Source organism: Hordeum vulgare, chromosome 5H (assembly GCF_904849725.1).
Source record: "Hordeum vulgare subsp. vulgare chromosome 5H, MorexV3_pseudomolecules_assembly, whole genome shotgun sequence".
NCBI lineage: Eukaryota > Viridiplantae > Streptophyta > Magnoliopsida > Poales > Poaceae > Hordeum > Hordeum vulgare.
Window position 1 is genome coordinate 244,585,805 of NC_058522.1, and position 11,276 is coordinate 244,597,080.

Genomic DNA, 11,276 nt, shown 5'->3' on the forward strand with positions numbered 1-11,276 from the left:
TTAAAGTGTCAAGAAAATAGTTTTCTCCAAAGCTCATTTACTTTCATGATTTATCAGAAAGTTTGAACATTTCTTGAGGCCATTTTGGGTTCATTGATTTCAACTAGTTTGAGATTTCCTTTATTTAAAGTAGTGGCTAGGGTTTTAAGTTTTTCCTTTGCCACTTTCTTATTCTTGTTGAAACTTCTTAGATGCAAAATGCAAAGAAGACATGAGCACAAGACTAACTTGCTTAAGGTGTCAGGGATGTGACAAATGTACTAAACCTTTTAGTTTTGAATTATTTATTCAATTTCAAACAATTTTCATTTTCATAGTTTTGTCAAATTCTCATATATGCAAAAAGAATTTAATAAACCTTTGTAAGAGATGAGTTCTCGTTCGAAACGCTAATACTTCGAGAGAGATTGTCCGTTTTGTAGACGAAGTGCATCCAGTTTTTGTCGTAGTCCTCTCAACTTCTTAACACATGCTACGTGGGTGAAATGATGATAGCATGCCAACTTTCAACATTTTCAGAGTTCATTTGTAGTGCTTTTCAATTTTAGGGCCAACTAGCTCAAAAAATAAGTAAATGCACGAAATATACCAAATTAAGTCGGAAATTGTTTAAATTTTGTGATGTGCCTTTGAATGGTGCATTTTGAACACACAAAAAGTATGGAGTTCAAATAAGTTCAAAAAATGAAATCCCTTTGTAAGAGATGAGTTCTCGTTCGAAACCGTGATACTTCGAGAGAGATTGCCTGTTTTGTACACGAAGTGCATCCAGTTTTTATCGTAGCCCTCTCAACTTTTAAACACATGCTATGTGGGTGAAATGATGATAGCATGGCAACTTTCAACATTTTCAGAGTTCATTTGTAGTGCTTTTCAATTTTAGGGTCAACTAGCTCAAAAAAATAAGTAAATGCACGAAACATACCAAATGAAGTCAGAAATTGTTGAAATTTTGTGATGTGCCTGTCCATGGTGCATTTTGAACACACAAAAAGTATGGAGTTCAAATAAGTTCAAAAAATGAAATCCCTTTGTAAGAGATGAGTTCTAGTTCGAAACCCTGATACTTCGACAGAGATTGTCCGTTTTGTACACGAAGTGCATCCAGTTTTTGTCGTAGCCCTCTCAACTTTTTAACACATGCTATGTGGGTGAAATGATGATAGCATGACAACTTTCAACATTTTCAGAGTTCATTTGTAGTGCTTTTCAATTTCAGGGTCAACTAGCCCCAAAAAACAAAAGTAAATGCCCGAAGAATACCAAATTAAGTCAGAAATTGTTGAAAATTTGTGATGTGCCTTTGAATGGTGCATTTTAAACAGACAGCAATTATGGAGTTCAAATAAGTTCAGAAACTGAAATCCCTTTGTAACAGATGAGTTCTCGTTCGAAACCCTCATACTTCGAGAGAGATTGTATGTTTTGTACACGAAGTGCATCCAGTTTTTGTCGTAACCCTCTCCACTTTTTAGCACATTCTATGTGGGTGAAATGATGATTCCATGCCAACTTTCAACATTTTGAGAGTTCATTTGTAGTGTTTTTCAATTTTAGGGTCAACTAGCTCAAAAAAAAGTAAATGCACGAAAAATACCAAATGAAATCAGAAATTGCTGAATTTTTGTGATGTGCCTTTGAATGGTGCATTTTAAACACACGGAAAGTATGGAGTTCAAATAAGTTCAAAAACTGAAATCCCTTTGTAACAGATGAGTTCTCGTTCGAAACCCTCATACTTCGACAGAGATTGTGCGTTTTGTACACGAAGTGCATCCAGTTTTTGTCGTAGCCCTCTCAACTTTTTAACACATGCTATGTGGGTGAAATGATGATAGCATGACAACTTTCAACATTTTCAGAGTTCATTTGTAGGGCTTTTCAATTTCAGGGTCAACTAGCCCCAAAAAACAAAAGTAAATGCATGAAGAATACCAAATTAAGTCAGAAATTGTTGAAAATTTGTGATGTGCCTTTGAATGGTGCATTTTAAACAGACAGAAATTATGGAGTTCAAATAAGTTCAGAAACTGAAATCCCTTTGTAACAGATGAGTTCTCGTTCGAAACCCTCAAACTTCGAGAGAGATTGTATGTTTTGTACACGAAGTGCATCCAGTTTTTGTCGTAACCCTCTCCACTTTTTAGCACATTCTATGTGGGTGAAATGATGATTCCATGCCAACTTTCAACATTTTGAGAGTTCATTTGTAGTGTTTTTCAATTTTAGGGTCAACTAGCTCAAAAAAAAAGTAAATGCACGAAAAATACCAAATGAAATCAGAAATTGCTGAATTTTTGTGATGTGCCTTTGAATGGTGCATTTTAAAAACAAAGAAAGTATGGAGTTCAAATAAGTTCAAAAACTGAAATCCCTTTGTAACAGATGAGTTCTCGTTCGAAACCCTCATACTTCGAGAGAGATTGTCCGTTTTGTACACGAAATGCATCCAGTTTTTGTCGTAGTCCTCTCAACTTCTTAACACATGCTATGTGGGTGAAATGATGATAGCATGCCAACTTTCAACGTTTTCAGAGTTCATTTGTAGTGCTTTTCAATTTTAGGGCCAACTAGCTCAAAAAATAAGTAAATGCACGAAATATACCAAATGAAGTCAGAAATTGTTGAAATTTTGTGATGTGCCTTTGAATGGTGCATTTTGAACACACAAAAAGTATGGAGTTCAAATAAGTTCAAAAAAATGAAATCCCTTTGTAAGAGATGAGTTCTCGTTCGAAACCCTCATACTTCAAGAGATTGTCCGTTTTGTACACGAAGTGCATCCAGTTTTTGTCGTAGCCCTCTCAACTTTTTAACACATGCTATGTGGGTGAAATGATTATAGCATGCCAACTTTCAACATTTTCAGAGTTCATTTGCAGTGCTTTTCAATTTTAGGGTCAACTAGCTCAAAAAAAATAAGTAAATGCATGAAAAATACCAAATGATGTCAGAAATTGTTGAAATTTTGTGATGTGCCTTTGAATGGTGCATTTTGAACACACAAAAAGTATGGAGTTCAAATAAGTTCAAAAAATGAAATCCCTTTGTAAGAGATGAGTTCTCGTTCGAAACCGTGATACTTCGAGAGAGATTGCCTGTTTTGTACACGAAGTGCATCCAGTTTTTATCGTAGCCCTCTCAACTTTTAAACACATTCTATGTGGGTGAAATGATGATAGCATGGCAACTTTCAACATTTTCAGAGTTCATTTGTCGTGCTTTTCAATTTTAGGGTCAACTAGCTCAAAAAAATAAGTAAATGCACGAAACATACCAAATGAAGTCAGAAATTGTTGAAATTTTGTGATGTGCCTGTGCATGGTGCATTTTGAACACACAAAAAGTATGGAGTTCAAATAAGTTCAAAAAATAAAATCCCTTTGTAAGAGATGAGTTCTCGTTCGAAACCCTGATACTTCGACAGAGATTGTCCGTTTTGTACACGAAGTGCATCCATTTTTTGTCGTAGCCCTCTCAACTTTTTAACACATGATATGTGGGTGAAATGATGATGGCATGACAACTTTCAACATTTTCAGAGTTCATTTGTAGTGCTTTTCAATTTCAGGGTCAACTAGCCCCAAAAAACAAAAGTAAATGCACGAAGAATACCAAATTATGTCAGAAATTGTTGAAAATTTGTGATGTGCCTTTGAATGGTGCATTTTAAACAGACAGAAATTATGGAGTTCAAATAAGTTCAGAAACTGAAATCCCTTTGTAACAGATGAGTTCTCGTTCGAAACCCTCATACTTCGAGAGAGATAGTATGTTTTGTACACGAAGTGCATCCAGTTTTTGTCGTAACCCTCTCCACTTTTTAGCACATTCTATGTGGGTGAAATGATGATTCCATGCCAACTTTCAACATTTTGAGAGTTCATTTGTAGTGTTTTTCAATTTTAGGGTCAACTAGCTCAAAAAAAAAAGTAAATGCACGAAAAATACCAAATGAAATCAGAAATTGCTGAATTTTTGTGATGTGCCTTTGAATGGTGCATTTTAAACACACAGAAAGTATGGAGTTCAAATAAGTTCAAAAACTGAAATCCCTTTGTAACAGATGAGTTCTCGTTCGAAACCCTCATACTTCGAGAGAGATTGTCCGTTTTGTACACGAAGTGCATCCAGTTTTTGTCGTAGTCCTCTCAACTTCTTAACACATGCTATGTGGGTGAAATGATGATAGCATGCCAACTTTCAATATTTTCAGAGTTCATTTGTAGTGCTTTTCAATTTTTGGGTCAACTAGCTCAAAACAATTAAGTAAATGCATGAAAAATAACAAATAATAGTTTGGATAGTCAAAATAATTAATTTTGAAAATAGAAAATAGTTTTGAATTATTTATTCAATTTCAAACACTTCTCATTATCATAGTTTTGTCAAATTCTCGAATATGCAAAAAGAATTTTAATAAACATAGTTTTTAATTGAAAATAACAAAATAGTTAATAGTTTGGATAGTCAAAATAATAAATTTTTAAAATAGAAAATACTTTTGAATTATTTATTCAATTTCAAACACTTTTCATTATCATTGTTTTGTCAAATTCTCAAATATGCAAAAAGAATTTTAATAAACATAGTTTTTAATTGAAACTAACAAAATAGTTAATAGTTTGGATAGTCAAAATAATTAATTTTGAAAATAGAAAATAGTTTTGAATTATTTATTCAATTTCAAACACTTTTCATTATCATAGTTTTGTGAAATTATCAAATATGCAAAAAGAATTTTAATAAACATAGTTTTTAATTGAAAATAACAAAATAGTTAACAATTTGGATAGTCAAAATAATTAATTTTGAAAATAGAAAATAGTTTTGAATTATTTATTCAATTTCAAACACTTTTCATTATCATAGTTTTGTCAAATTCTCAAATATGCAAAAAGAATTTTAATAAACATAGTTTTTAATTGAAAATAACAAAATAGTTAATAGTTTGGATAGTCATAATAATTAATTTTGAAAATAGAAAAAAATTGAAACTATTTGAGAATTTATAGAGAAAATTCAACCTAAATTCAAAGTGACCTCACTTTGAATTGAGATTGAATTTTCTCCATAATTTCAAACATAGTTTCAATTTTTAAATTTGCAGTCTCTTTAGGCCCGTAAGCCTGCTTTAGAGAGGAGCTCGATGGAGATGCTGCGACGGGGATTATAAACTAGTGTCAGTGCCCCTCGCTGGGCGAGGTGGGACTAAACTTATCGTGCAGCCAGCGGAGGGGCTTTAGTCTCGGGTGGAGCCACGACCCGGGACTAAAGTGTTGGGTAACGTAGCATAAATTCAAAATTTTCCTACGCATATTCAGATCTTCCTATGGAGAGACCAGCAACAGAGAGGGGTAAGAGCATCTTCATACCTTTGCAGATCGCTAAGCGGAAGCGTTGCTAGAACGCGGTTGATGGAGTCGTACTCGCAGCGATTCCGATCTAGTGCCGAACTACGGCACCTCCGCGTTCAACACACGTGCAGCCCGGTGACGTCTCCCGCACCTTGATCCAGCAAGGAGGAGGAAGAGGTTGGGGAAGAACTCCCGCAACACGACGGCGTGGTGTCGATGGATAGATGAGGTCTCCCGGCAGGGCTTCGCCAAGCACCGGCAGAGAGGAGGAGAAAGAAGGGCAGGGCTGCGCCGAGGGAGAGGGAAAAGTCTCATCTCCAATGGCCAAAAGTGCCCACTATATATAGGGGGGGGGGGGGGAGGGGCTGCGCCCCCTTGAGGGTTTCCCTCTCCTGGGGGGGGGGGGGCAGCCCTAGATGGGGGCTGGTGCGGCGGCCAAGGGGGGAAGGAGGGGTGTGGCGCACCCCTGGTGGGCCTTAGGCCCACCTGGCTTAGGGTTTGCCCCCGTTTTCTCTTCCCCATGCATTGGGCTGAGTGGGGAGGCGCATCAGCCCACCTAGGGGCTGGTTACCTTCCCCACTTGGCCCACCTTACCTCCCGGGGTCGTTGCCCCCCTTCGGTGGACCCCCGGGGCCACCTCCGGTGGTCCCGGTGGTCCCGACACGTTACCGGTGATGCCCGAAACACTTCCGGTATCCGAAACCATCCGTCCTATATATCAATCTTCACCTCCAGACCATTCCGGAGCTCCTCGTGACATCCGGGATCTCATCCGGGACTCCGAACAACTTTTGGTAACCTCGTATAACAATTCCCTATAACCCTAGCGTCATCGAACCTTAAGTGTGTAGACCCTACGGGTTCGGGAGACAGGCAGACATGACCGAGACGCCTCTCCGGCCAATAACCATCAGCGGGGTCTGGATACCCATGGTGGCTCCCACTTGCTCCACGATGATCTCATCGGATGAACCACGATGTCAAGGATTCAATCAATCCAGTATCCGATTCCCTTTGTCTCTCGGTATAGAACTTGCCCGAGATTCGATCGTCGGTATACCAATACCTTGTTCAATCTCGTTACCGGTAAGTCTCTTTACTCGTTCCGCAGCACGTCATTGTGTGACTAACTCCTTAGTCACATTGAGCTCATGATGATGTTCTACCGAGTGGGCCCATGTCACATCCCTGACACCTTAAGCAAGTTAGTCTTGTGCTCATGTCTTCTTTGCATTTGCATCTAAGAATTTTCAACAAGATCAAAGAAAGAGGTGAAGGAAAACTCAAAACCCTAGCCACTACTTTAAATAAAGGAGATCTCAAACTAGTTAAAATCAATGAACCCAAAATGGCCTCAAGAAATGTTCAAACTTTTTGATAAATCATGAAAGTAAATGAGCATTGGAGAAAACTATTTTCTTGACACTTTAAGCATTTTAAATAAATGCAAAAAGCTACTGGTTTCAAGTTTTAAATTTGAAAACAGAAACTTTAAACTTTCAAAAATGTTGAAAACTTTAGGAATGGTTGGAAATATTCCAACAAATATTCTAGGGTGCCTCAAATAAATTTTACAAATTATTTGGGAGCTGAAATAAATAGAAAATTATTGAAGTAGCTAAAACAGAAACAAAAACAGAAAAAATGGAAAACTCTTACCTGTGGCTCACCTGGCCCGGCCCATCTCAGCTCCTGTCGTCTTCCTCCCCGCCAGTGGGCAGCAGGAGGTGGCCGCCGCGTTCTCTGGCGCGGCCACGCACCTGTGCGCCTGCCTGGCCGCCGCCTCGCGCTGGCAAGCACGGGGATAAGCTCCCCGTGGCCGACCCTATCCATTCCCAGCGCCAGATCCCCCCTCCTCTCGGATCTCTCCTCCCTCCTTCTGCCGCCATTGGAGCCCGAGCAAAGCTCGAGCTACCTGTGCCCCTAGCCATAGGATCCCCTCTCTGAGTGTGCCGTTAGCTCTGCCTCGTCGTTCTGGTCCTCCCTGCAGAAGACGAAGCTTCCCCGAGCCCTGCAACGCCCACGGCACCGTTGTATTCAACCTTCGGCCGCCGGCGAGCTCTGCTCGATTCGTCGCCCCCAGGCCTTCCCCGAGCCGTCTAAACCCTGCTTTGCACTCCCCGTGAGCATGCGGTCCTTTCCCCTAAGCTCTCCCCGTCGATCCCCTCCTCTAGGCTAAGTTCCATCGGAGCCCGACGAGGACCGCCGCTGCAGCTCGTCGCCGGTAACACTCCGATGAAGTGATGCTCCGTCTGAGGCTACCAACAGCCTCAACACGTCGTGTAGGTGCGTTAGGTGCCCAACCCCGAGCGTTTTGACCCCGTATCCGATGGCTTCGACGATGGCCGAACTTGGTCGCCTCCAAGCTCGTCGCCGGCGTTGATCCCGGCCACCCCAGCCCCTAGGGCTTGTTCCATCGTGCGCGCCATCGAGTGGCCGTTCCTCCCATGTAACTCCAATGAAAATAATTTATATATGAAAAAGTATCAGAAAAATTCAAGGAATCTGAATATGCTATTTTCAATCATGTTTGAAAAAGTTACAGAACCCTAACATGTAGAATAATGAATAATTCAATTCTTATAATTACTTTATAAATGGAATTTGGAAAAATATTCAAATTTCATTATGAATGACATGATCACACACTGTCCTAATTACAAATCAGTACCCTAACATGACATTTCATGCATGCTAACATCAAGTTGATCTGAGCATCAGGTCGAATCAATTAAATCGGTATCCGGGAATACCTCGTTTGAATTGATATCCGAATATGATTCAAATCAATTACAAACCTAATACATGTTAATTACAATAGTTAATCACCTTGCATGCCATGCTCATGCATCATCTTGCTTGCATATGATTGTTATTGATTGTTGCCATTCATTTCGGTAGGCTCCGCACCCCCGGATTCCACCGAATATTCGTCTGACGGATATTGTCCCTCCTCTGAGCAACAAGGCAAGCAACCCTTTTGATCATCCCGATAATTACCATGTTCTTGCTCCTGCACTTATTTATTGCATTAGGATCAAATGCTTCAACTGCTTTTGCCACGTTAGTTGAACCCACTTCCTTTGCATGACCTAACCTTGTCACAGTAAATAGCCAAACCTTGCAACCTAGCATACCTGGTAGTTGCTTGAGCTATGATGTGCCTTATCCTGCTATGCATGCTATGCTTAGAGTTGTGTATGGTCTGTCATCTGGGAGATGAACAGAATTGTGAGAATGTGTTCGGTAAGCAAAGGTTGTTAGTTGAACCTAACTTGGTAAAGGTACCGGTGAAAGGCTGTGTAGGAGTACATGGCGGGTTGTTTCATTGGAACCGTCCATAGGAACTGAGTTTCGTGTATGTAATCCAAGACTAGATACTACCACATGCTGGGCCCTGAAATATGACCCCGCTCGGCCTATTAATCGCGTAGTACTCGGTCCAGGAGTTGCAAGTAGTTTCTGGTGTTTATAGTGATGCTGGAGGTCGTGCATGGTGCTGACCTGAGAGGTGGGCCGTGATGCGGTAGGCAGTGGCACGGTGTACCAAGTGGCACCCGGATGGTGGGCTTGGGAACCCTGCGCACATCGTTTGAGGCCGTGGCGGAAACCTCGGCCGGACTTCCATACGGGTTACTCTCAGATAGGCGATAAACCTGGACTAGGTACTAGTGTGGTTAACGGTCGTGGCCGACTCCCTCGCTGGGCTTCCGCTTGAAGGTTGCCGAGGTGCATGACGTGCACATGGTGATAAGTGGCGAGAGCGTGTGTGACGAAGTACACCCCTGCAGGGTTATGATCTATTCGAATAGCCGCGTCCGCGGATATGGACTACTTGGAGACATATGTTGTTCATAGATAACTTCAATGGCTACTCATAAAATTGCCAAGATAAGCGTGAGTGTCGCGGACGGCATTTCTGTATGGAGACGGAATGATTCCACGATAGTGTATTGTTGTGGTGTTAGTGGACTCGTGTGCGAGAAATCAAGTTGTCAAAATTATTTAAAAATGCAAGTTGTCTAGCCACGAGTAAAATGCTGGCTTTCCGCATGAAACCCCACAATACCTTTTGATACCTTGCATGAGTAGTTAGTTATCTTAAAAGTCTTGCTGAGTACCTTCGTACTCATGTTTGCTTAATAAATGTTGCAGAGGTTGCTAATGACCCTAATGGAGGGTTCTTCATAGACATCGATGACGACGAGTAGCTGGTGTCCCAGCTACGATCTGGCCCTACGTTGGGTCTGTAGTATAGTCAGGCCATGTGCCTTCTAGTTGCCCTGTCTGTACTCAGACAGTTTAAACTCTTTCGCTGGCTTGTATCTGAATGACTGCTATTATGGGTCGTGAGACCCTTAATGTGTAATATTATGTGTGTGGCTCTTCCGAGCCTCTTAAATAAAGGTTGTATGTTCATGGTTATGTTGTGATGCCATCGATGTATCTATACATATCGGTATGCCATGCGTACGTGTGTCGTACTTGATATGTATGGGGTTCGATTACTTAGCCGTGAACTTTAGTAGCACTCCTTACAAGGAAATGTCCCTTTGTGATCCAATGAGCCTTGGTAGTTCGCTACTGCTCCGGACACATTGGTTGACCGGCATGTGTCCTTCTTAGCTGATGTGTCTGTCCCCTTTGGGGAAATGTCTCGCGATGTAATGGAGTCCTTGTAGCTTGCTACGACTCGTCTACATTCGCTGATGACCGACACCTGCTTTGTTGGGTCATGGATGTATGTCCTTGTGCGGTACTGCCACTTTGGTTTATGACTAGACATGTCGATCCGGGTTCTTTGACATTGGAATGCTAGCGACACTATTGCATACGTGAGTCAAAAGACGCAAACGGTCCCGGCTAAGGTAAGGCTGCAGCCGTGGAGTTAACCGTGCATGAGACCGCAAAGGGATGCGATGTGTTACACGCTGGATTCCTATGGCTTAGGATCGGGGTCCCGACAGCGTTGGTATCAGAGCCTGACTAACTGTAGGATTACTAAGCCAAACTGGTCGAAGTTGAGTCTAGAATTGCTTTAGTTATATATAAGGGAATTGTTTGTGGAAGGGAATGTAAGACTCTTGTTCTCTTCTCAAGTTATTCTATTCTGGTCATCCTCGTCTTTTCTGCGGGAATTAAGGACTAGGTTACTCATCTTCTTCTAGGCTCGTGTTGCTGATCGGTAGATTATAGGACTACGGGTCAAGAGATATTGGGTTTCTGTCATTCCTAGGAAAAAGGAAGTAAGTTTGATGATCAGAGAGTTGAACTTGATAGTTGAGTGGTTACGCTATTCCAATTTTTGGGTTGTCTCAAAATTTGTTTTTGAGCATTTACAGCCGTTATGCTGCCCAATTTTTCATTCGGAGCTCTAATGCTTTTGCATTACTCTCTATTTACAGATGCCTGGCCGTCCTTCTCGTCAGGTGGTACGTCTGACCAGGTGCATTGATGTACCGGGTCATACGGCCATGTTGGTCAGGGTGATGTCGGTGTGCGGTTACCGCTGGTACCCTGAGTACACAGTGGAGGATCAGTACCGAGACTTCAACCAGAGCCAGTACATCTGCACTGTTAGGGTATTTCCAGACTACCCTGGAGTTGAGAAGCCAATCCATTGGTCCTATGGGTAGGGGGTCACCGTTGACATGGCAGTACAAGATGTTGCCTATTCAATGCTAACCATTATGAGAGCGAGACATGCACTGCTGCAGAATTCAGAGTTCTGCTATGTTCCGGCCTCTCAGCCTGGTGAAGAGGGATACCTCAGTGGAGTCTATTTTGATTCTTCTATGGAGGATCCACTACTGCAGTCCACTATTGAGAATCTAGAGAACAGAGACAGGGATGCTCGTGCTCTCCGCATGGAGCTTTATGCTACCCGTGCCCGTCTGTGGACGACTTTGACGCAGCTGG